The sequence below is a fragment of the Podarcis pityusensis genome, assembly GCF_964106645.2.
Source record: "Podarcis pityusensis genome assembly, chromosome: 16".
NCBI lineage: Eukaryota > Metazoa > Chordata > Lepidosauria > Squamata > Lacertidae > Podarcis > Podarcis pityusensis.
Genome location: NC_138041.1, coordinates 15,921,622 through 15,927,682, shown reverse-complemented (window position 1 = coordinate 15,927,682; position 6,061 = coordinate 15,921,622). Strand labels below are relative to the sequence as shown.

Below are 6,061 nucleotides of genomic sequence, written 5' to 3'. Positions count from 1 at the left end.
CTGTGGAAGGCCTCAGTGCCAGGAGGAGGAGGAGGGGACAACATTTCCTTTTCTGCTCCTCAAGGGGGTTACAAATAGTAGTTTGGCTTACAAGGCAGCCTCTTTCTACGCCCCACGGCATGGCCCTTGCCCCTGGCTGCTTCCAGCTCCCCTAGAATATGCCTGCCAGATAGAGGGGCCCCCTTATTTGTCCTGGGGTGTGAGAAAGGTCAGAAACCAGTGAAAGTTTCTCGCTTTACTTTTTGTCCATTAGCACAAGTTGGGAGCAGGCCCTGTTGCTCCTTTGAGTCGTCTTGCAAAACTCAAGAGGGCCAGAGAGAAATCAATGTACAATTTTAAATATAAGAAAAATGGAATCATTAAATCACTATATTTAAATAGGATGGGGAAAGTCTAGCTGGTTTGCATTTTAAGAATGCCTACGTGAGCAGTTCTTTAACCCCTGGGGAAACAGATGTGTTTGCCTTGTGCCTAAGGGATAAAGAGATGGGGGTCTCCATAGGGAAGGCCTTCCGAAGGCAAGGAAAAACACAGATCTGTTTCTGGAACAGAACTAGATCTTGGGGACATCCAGTGCAGCTGAATGTTGGAAGATTAGGGATGGATAAAAGGAAGAGCTTCTTCACGCAGCATGTATTTAAACTATGGAACTCCCTGCCACAGGAGGCATTGATGGCCACCAACGTGGGTGGCTTTAAAAGAGGATCAGACAAATTCATGGAGGAAGAGAAGGCTATCGATGACTACTTGCCACAGTGGCTGGGGTCTGCCTCCACAGTTGGAGGCAGCAACACTTCTGCGTTCCAGTTGCTGGAAACCACAGGACGGGAGAGTGCCTGGGTCCTGCTTGCAGGTTTCCCATGATAACAGGATGCTGGACTAGATGGGCCACTGGCCCGATCCATCAAGGCTCTTAAGTCCTTGAAATGGGGAGGGGCGGGTGGAAGTGGCACCTTTATGAAGTTGCTAGACAGGTTTCCAAACCCTGACACACCCCTTTCCAGCTAAACCAAGGGAGAACAGCGCGGATGCTTTGCAAAGAGCAACACAGGAGCAGCTATGGACTCAGGGTGTGATTTCCCATTTTCTTATCAAGGCTAGGTGTAAGGGCCAAGGTAGAACACAAACAGAACCACACCTGTGGTATTGATTCAGGCCTTGCCTAAAACAAATAAGATGGGCTTGTAAGCTGAGTGTTGCTGACACCCCATGCCCAAGCAAGCAGCAAGGAATATCTGGGTATTCCACAATGCCCGTCTGATAGGCCTTGACCCAGGAGGAAGGCTGAGCAGGTAACTGAATGAAGGCCACTCCCCACGTCCCACAAAGGGCAGAAAATGGATTTAACATGCCACCGTTTTACAAAGGAAGTGCTTCCATTTCTGAGGCCCCGCTGGGACAAGCGGAGGAAGCAGAGAAGGGTCGGCCAAGGACTGGGCGCAGGAGCAGAGGATGCTCTCAAACGCTTGGCCTGCCTAGCTCAGCCTGCCTACACTGACTGGCAGCAACTCGCCAGGATCTCTGGCGAGGAGACATCAGCGGGAGTTGACCCTGGGACCTCCTACGTGCAAAGCCCAGGGGCTGAGCTAATCCTGCAAGTCTTTCAAAAAGGAAAACAAGCTGCTGGTCCTCATGGCTTTGTGCACCAGGGACTTGGCAGCTGTTTAGGCTGGCACAAAACTATCAAGTGTGTTCTTGAAGGTGGTGGACTTCACTGGGGATTTTAAAGTGGAGATTGGATGGTCATGTGTCAGGGATTCTTTAACTGCAATTCCTGCATTGCAGGTGTGGGCTAGATGACCCAACTCTCCGATTCTATGCAGGCAAGGGGCCCTCTTGGTGGTTTCAGTGTTTTGAATTCGATTTGGCCCCCATGCCTCTCAGGGCTTGGCTTTTACTCTCCTGAAACTCAACGGGCGCAAAGTCTTGGCAGCCGAACTGGTTCGTGCCTTGGCCCAGAGAAATTCCCCTTGGAATTCTGCCGTTCTGTAGCATCAAATCTCGTCCGCCCTCCCAGTTTGTGGCTTTAAAACTGCACTGTTGGCCACAAAGGCTGGTTGAGTCCACAACATTCAGGGACAGCAGAGCCCTCAAAGCTGCCACAGTCAGACTTAAGAGCCTCCCCGGGGCACCATCTGCCTGGGCAGTTGTTGGGTTAGAACACGGTTTCCCAAACTTGGGTTTCCAGCAGCTTTTGAACTCCCTACCTAGCAGGACCAGCAGGGATGATGGGAGCTGTAGTTCAAAAACTGTTGGCAACTTAAGTCTGGGAAACCTGGGTTAGGGCTTCCAGACCTGGGACTGGGAGAGTGCAGGGTTCAAATCCCCTCTTGGCCATCACAAAGCTCACTGTGTGCTCAGTCTCGGCTGAAACTACTTCACAGGGTTGTTGTGAGGATAGACTGGGGAGGAGGAGAACTGTGCAGGCCACCTTGAGAAAAAGCTGGAACAGAAACACAGTAAACAAATAAAAGAAATGGCGGACATGAATTTGCTTCTGCTGCTCCAGGAGGGCAGTCCTCTCTGGCTTCACATCCATCCTAGGCAGAGACATCTCTTCTGAGCCTCGGGCCCCAAAGCCGCCTCTGGCAACCTCCTGTCCTGCACCCCCTCCCCACCTGACCTCCTCTGTCCCCCTGGCTACCTCTTCCGCAACTTGGCCCCTCCTGAATGTGCTTGGCCATTCGCTTTTCTGGCTTGTTCAGGGTAGGGAAAGGGCTTAAGTTAATCGCCTCCATCTGGCTTCTTGGGGGCCCTCAGGAAGAGTGAATCATGCACGTATCCTGCTAGGCGGGTGGGGCCTGGCCGCAAGCGGCTCGGTATTTATCGTTCAGGGCCAAATGCAACGCTGGGAGGAAGGAGGGAGCCATGGAATGGAGCTCAGCAACCAGATTGGGACCTCTTTTCGAGGAGGGCAGTGGTGGCTGCTGTCCACCCCCAATGCCCTCAGTGGGGCCACATCCTGGCCCCTTAGCATGAAGCTGGGGGGTGTTGAGGCATCGGGGAACTCATTCCGTCGCCTGCTAGCACAGAAGGGTCTACCTCGCAAGGATGTGGGTGTGGGCACAGAGTTAAACGCATGAATTGGGAAGGTGGATAAGATGGCTAACCACTGTGCCACGCTGCCTTTCTTGCTGTGCTTCAGGCCACTGTCTGGCTTTCAACATGCTTGCCTAACTAAGGAAGGATGGGGCAAGAGTTCATGAGCGTATAAAGAGAGCCTCTTTCCCCAACGTTTGAAGGCTGCCGCCACCACCCATCGTGAACTGTTTGTCCTGCGTCAGATGAGTCCCCCAATCCCCGCACCTTAGCCCACCCCACCAAAGAAAACATGCTGTCCCGGTTTCCATTCCCTGGGGAGGAAGGAAGGGCTGGGTAGAAATGTAATCAATAAAGTTTAAAATTGCTCTGGGTTTAATTTTCCCTGCAGACCTGAGAGCTGCATTTCTACAGTTCCAGATTTGAAGGTAGATTTGGGCTATTTAATTATACAACATACAGTAGTGGCCCAGTTAGGTAATTAAAGGCTGGGCGTAGTGATTTTATGAGAGCCCCTCCCCTTTAAGATGACTTACCATGCTTTTCAGAAGTCAAAATGTGGCATGTCAGCCTTGCTACATTTTTGAGGGGTGGGGTTTCTCCTCGTTCCGCTTAGTGGGGCATCTGCACCCAAACCCTATCCTGACAGAGCCACTGACAACACAGCATTTGACCCTTGTCCCGCCAATCAGAGCCCTCCCAATCCTTTGCAATCATCACGCCCATTTTGCAGATGGAAAGACTGAAGTGCAGAGAGAGAATGGGCTCCAAAAAACCACCCAAGTTAGCTCATATCAGAGATGAGATCTGAACCGGATGTCCTCGCCACCTCATTTAATCTTGTTGCTTTTCGGCTGCCATAGAAACAAGTTTTGGGTTTGTTTGTTTTTTAAAACACATTTCCTCTGGGTTTGTTTTTTTAAAAAGCATCTTTCTGTATGAACCACACATATTCTAATAACAAAAATAAGAGATGGGGACTTGGGGCTAAGAGCAAGCGAAACTGCGTAATTTTATGTTCCAGTTTTGTTTGATGGCTTGCTGCGAAATTATCCTCTGGTGGGGGAGGGAATGGAAAATTATGGGGTGGTGGAGGGCGGGGCGGGGGGGGGAGAGAGCAGCAGCAAATATTTTGGGGGTGGGGGAGGGCCGGGGCACGGCTGGATCAACAATTCCCTTCTCTCGTTTTTTAACAACTTGCTGCAATAAATTCTGTGGCTGCTTCTGGAATCTGGGCCTGGGTCCAGAGTTCTTTGATAGGGCTGTTGAGGGAAGTTCAATGTGTGTGAGAGAGAGTGTAAAAAGAAAACCCAACAACCCCTAAAATCTGGGGATGGTGGAGTTAGAGCCCAAGTCCTCCCCTCACTTCCATTTCTTTGCGCTGATCCGACAGCCAGCCAGCGGGGCGCTTCAAGATGGACCCCAGCTGTGGGGAAGGGGAGGGAGCCTTGGCCTCCGGCCAGGACATCTGGCATCCATTTTTCCTCTGCTGAACCGCAGCCCCACCCAAGCGCCATTCTTGTGTGTGAGAGATCAGGCTCTCTCGGCAATGACTCATCCAGGCACAAGATTTTTGGAGAAGGGCAGAGCATGTGAGCTGCTCTCTCCCCGTCCCCGCTTGCTTCCTCGCAAAGGCCTGGATGCTGGGTGGCTGTAACTCAGCAGTTCTCGAATTCTGCTCTTCCTCGGGTCGGCTCCAGCCAATTGCAGCTCCCAGCTGTCCAGAGCGGCATGGAGGCTTCAGGCCCTCTGGTATTTGGAGAAGTTCTGAGCACGTGCAGAGTTCCCATCCTCACAGAGCAAATTGCCCTGCTCCCTCCCAACGTCTAGGGTCCATCAAGTTTCACTGCGTGTTGAACCAAAGAGCTTACAAAGCAGAGAACGGAAGGGACCACCCCTCGCCTCCTGTTTGCCGCCAGCAATGTAAGACTCAAAGGCATATTGCACCTGGAAGTGGAGGCTCCCATCGGCTAATAGGCTTTGGAAGACTCTCCCCTCCTTGAATCTGCCCAATCAATCCTAAGCCACATCTTGTGGCGGTGAGTTCCAAAGGTTTTTATTCCCATTAACCACTTCATTTTTTTTTTTTTAAGAAAAAGATATACAGTGGTACCTCGGGTTACATATGCTTCAGGTTACAGACTCCGCTAAACCAGAAATAGTACCTCAGGTTAAGAACTTTGCTTCAGGATGAGAACAGAAATCATGCTCCAGCGGCGCGGCAGCAGCAGGAGGCCCCATTAGCTAAAGTGGTGCTTCAGGTTAAGAACAGTTTCAGGTTAAGAACGAACCTCTGGAACGAATTAAGTTCTTAACCCGAGGTACCACTATAGTTTTATATATATATATATATATATATATATATATATATATATAAATTTTATAAATAATATATATATATATATATATATATATATATTATAAATAAGTTAAATGGCACATCCCATAAAGCAGTACTTCCTGTGTCCTGTCACAATACAGGGTTGCCACCTCTTTTTCTGGCTCAGACCCCTCTGCCTTTTTAACTAATGTTAAGCCAGGGGAGAGGCTTCCCCCACTGTGGCTGGAAAAGCTTCACCCGCTATGAGATTCTATCCTTCTCTTTTCCTCACAGTAATCCAACCCTCCGCTAGCAACTTGCTCTCTCAACCCCGGAGCAGGGGAAGATTTTTTTTAGCTCTGCCAGGGCTTTGAAATAAGATTGTTATTTACAACTCCTTCCCTATTGGAAGAGGGGGGTGGAAGGCAGCAGCCGGGAGGAGGGAGGCTGAGTTCAGTTTATGGGGAGCGAAGGCTGGGGTCTGGCATAGATTCCTGCAGGCATCTGGCTTTGAGCAGCAGGGGAGGAATGCAGGCCTGGAATACAAGCCCTGCTGAGTGTGTGTGTTTTCCTTGGGAAGTGGCGAAGGCTCCGGCCAGAGAGCTTGGACAAAGGGCAGCCAGAGGAGAGGAAGAGAAAGCGCAGCTTTGAATCTGTTCCTCGGCACTTAGGGCCCCTTCGCTTGACCCAACCCTCTCCAGC

The 6,061-nt window shown here is 50.6% G+C and overlaps 1 protein-coding gene across 1 annotated transcript in view; it reads right to left on the bottom strand.

Moving 5' to 3' along the window:
• NAALADL1 (N-acetylated alpha-linked acidic dipeptidase like 1) overlaps positions 1–6,061 on the bottom strand; it is a 318,716-nt gene that overhangs the window by 41,989 nt on the left and 270,666 nt on the right. The window lies entirely within an intron of this gene.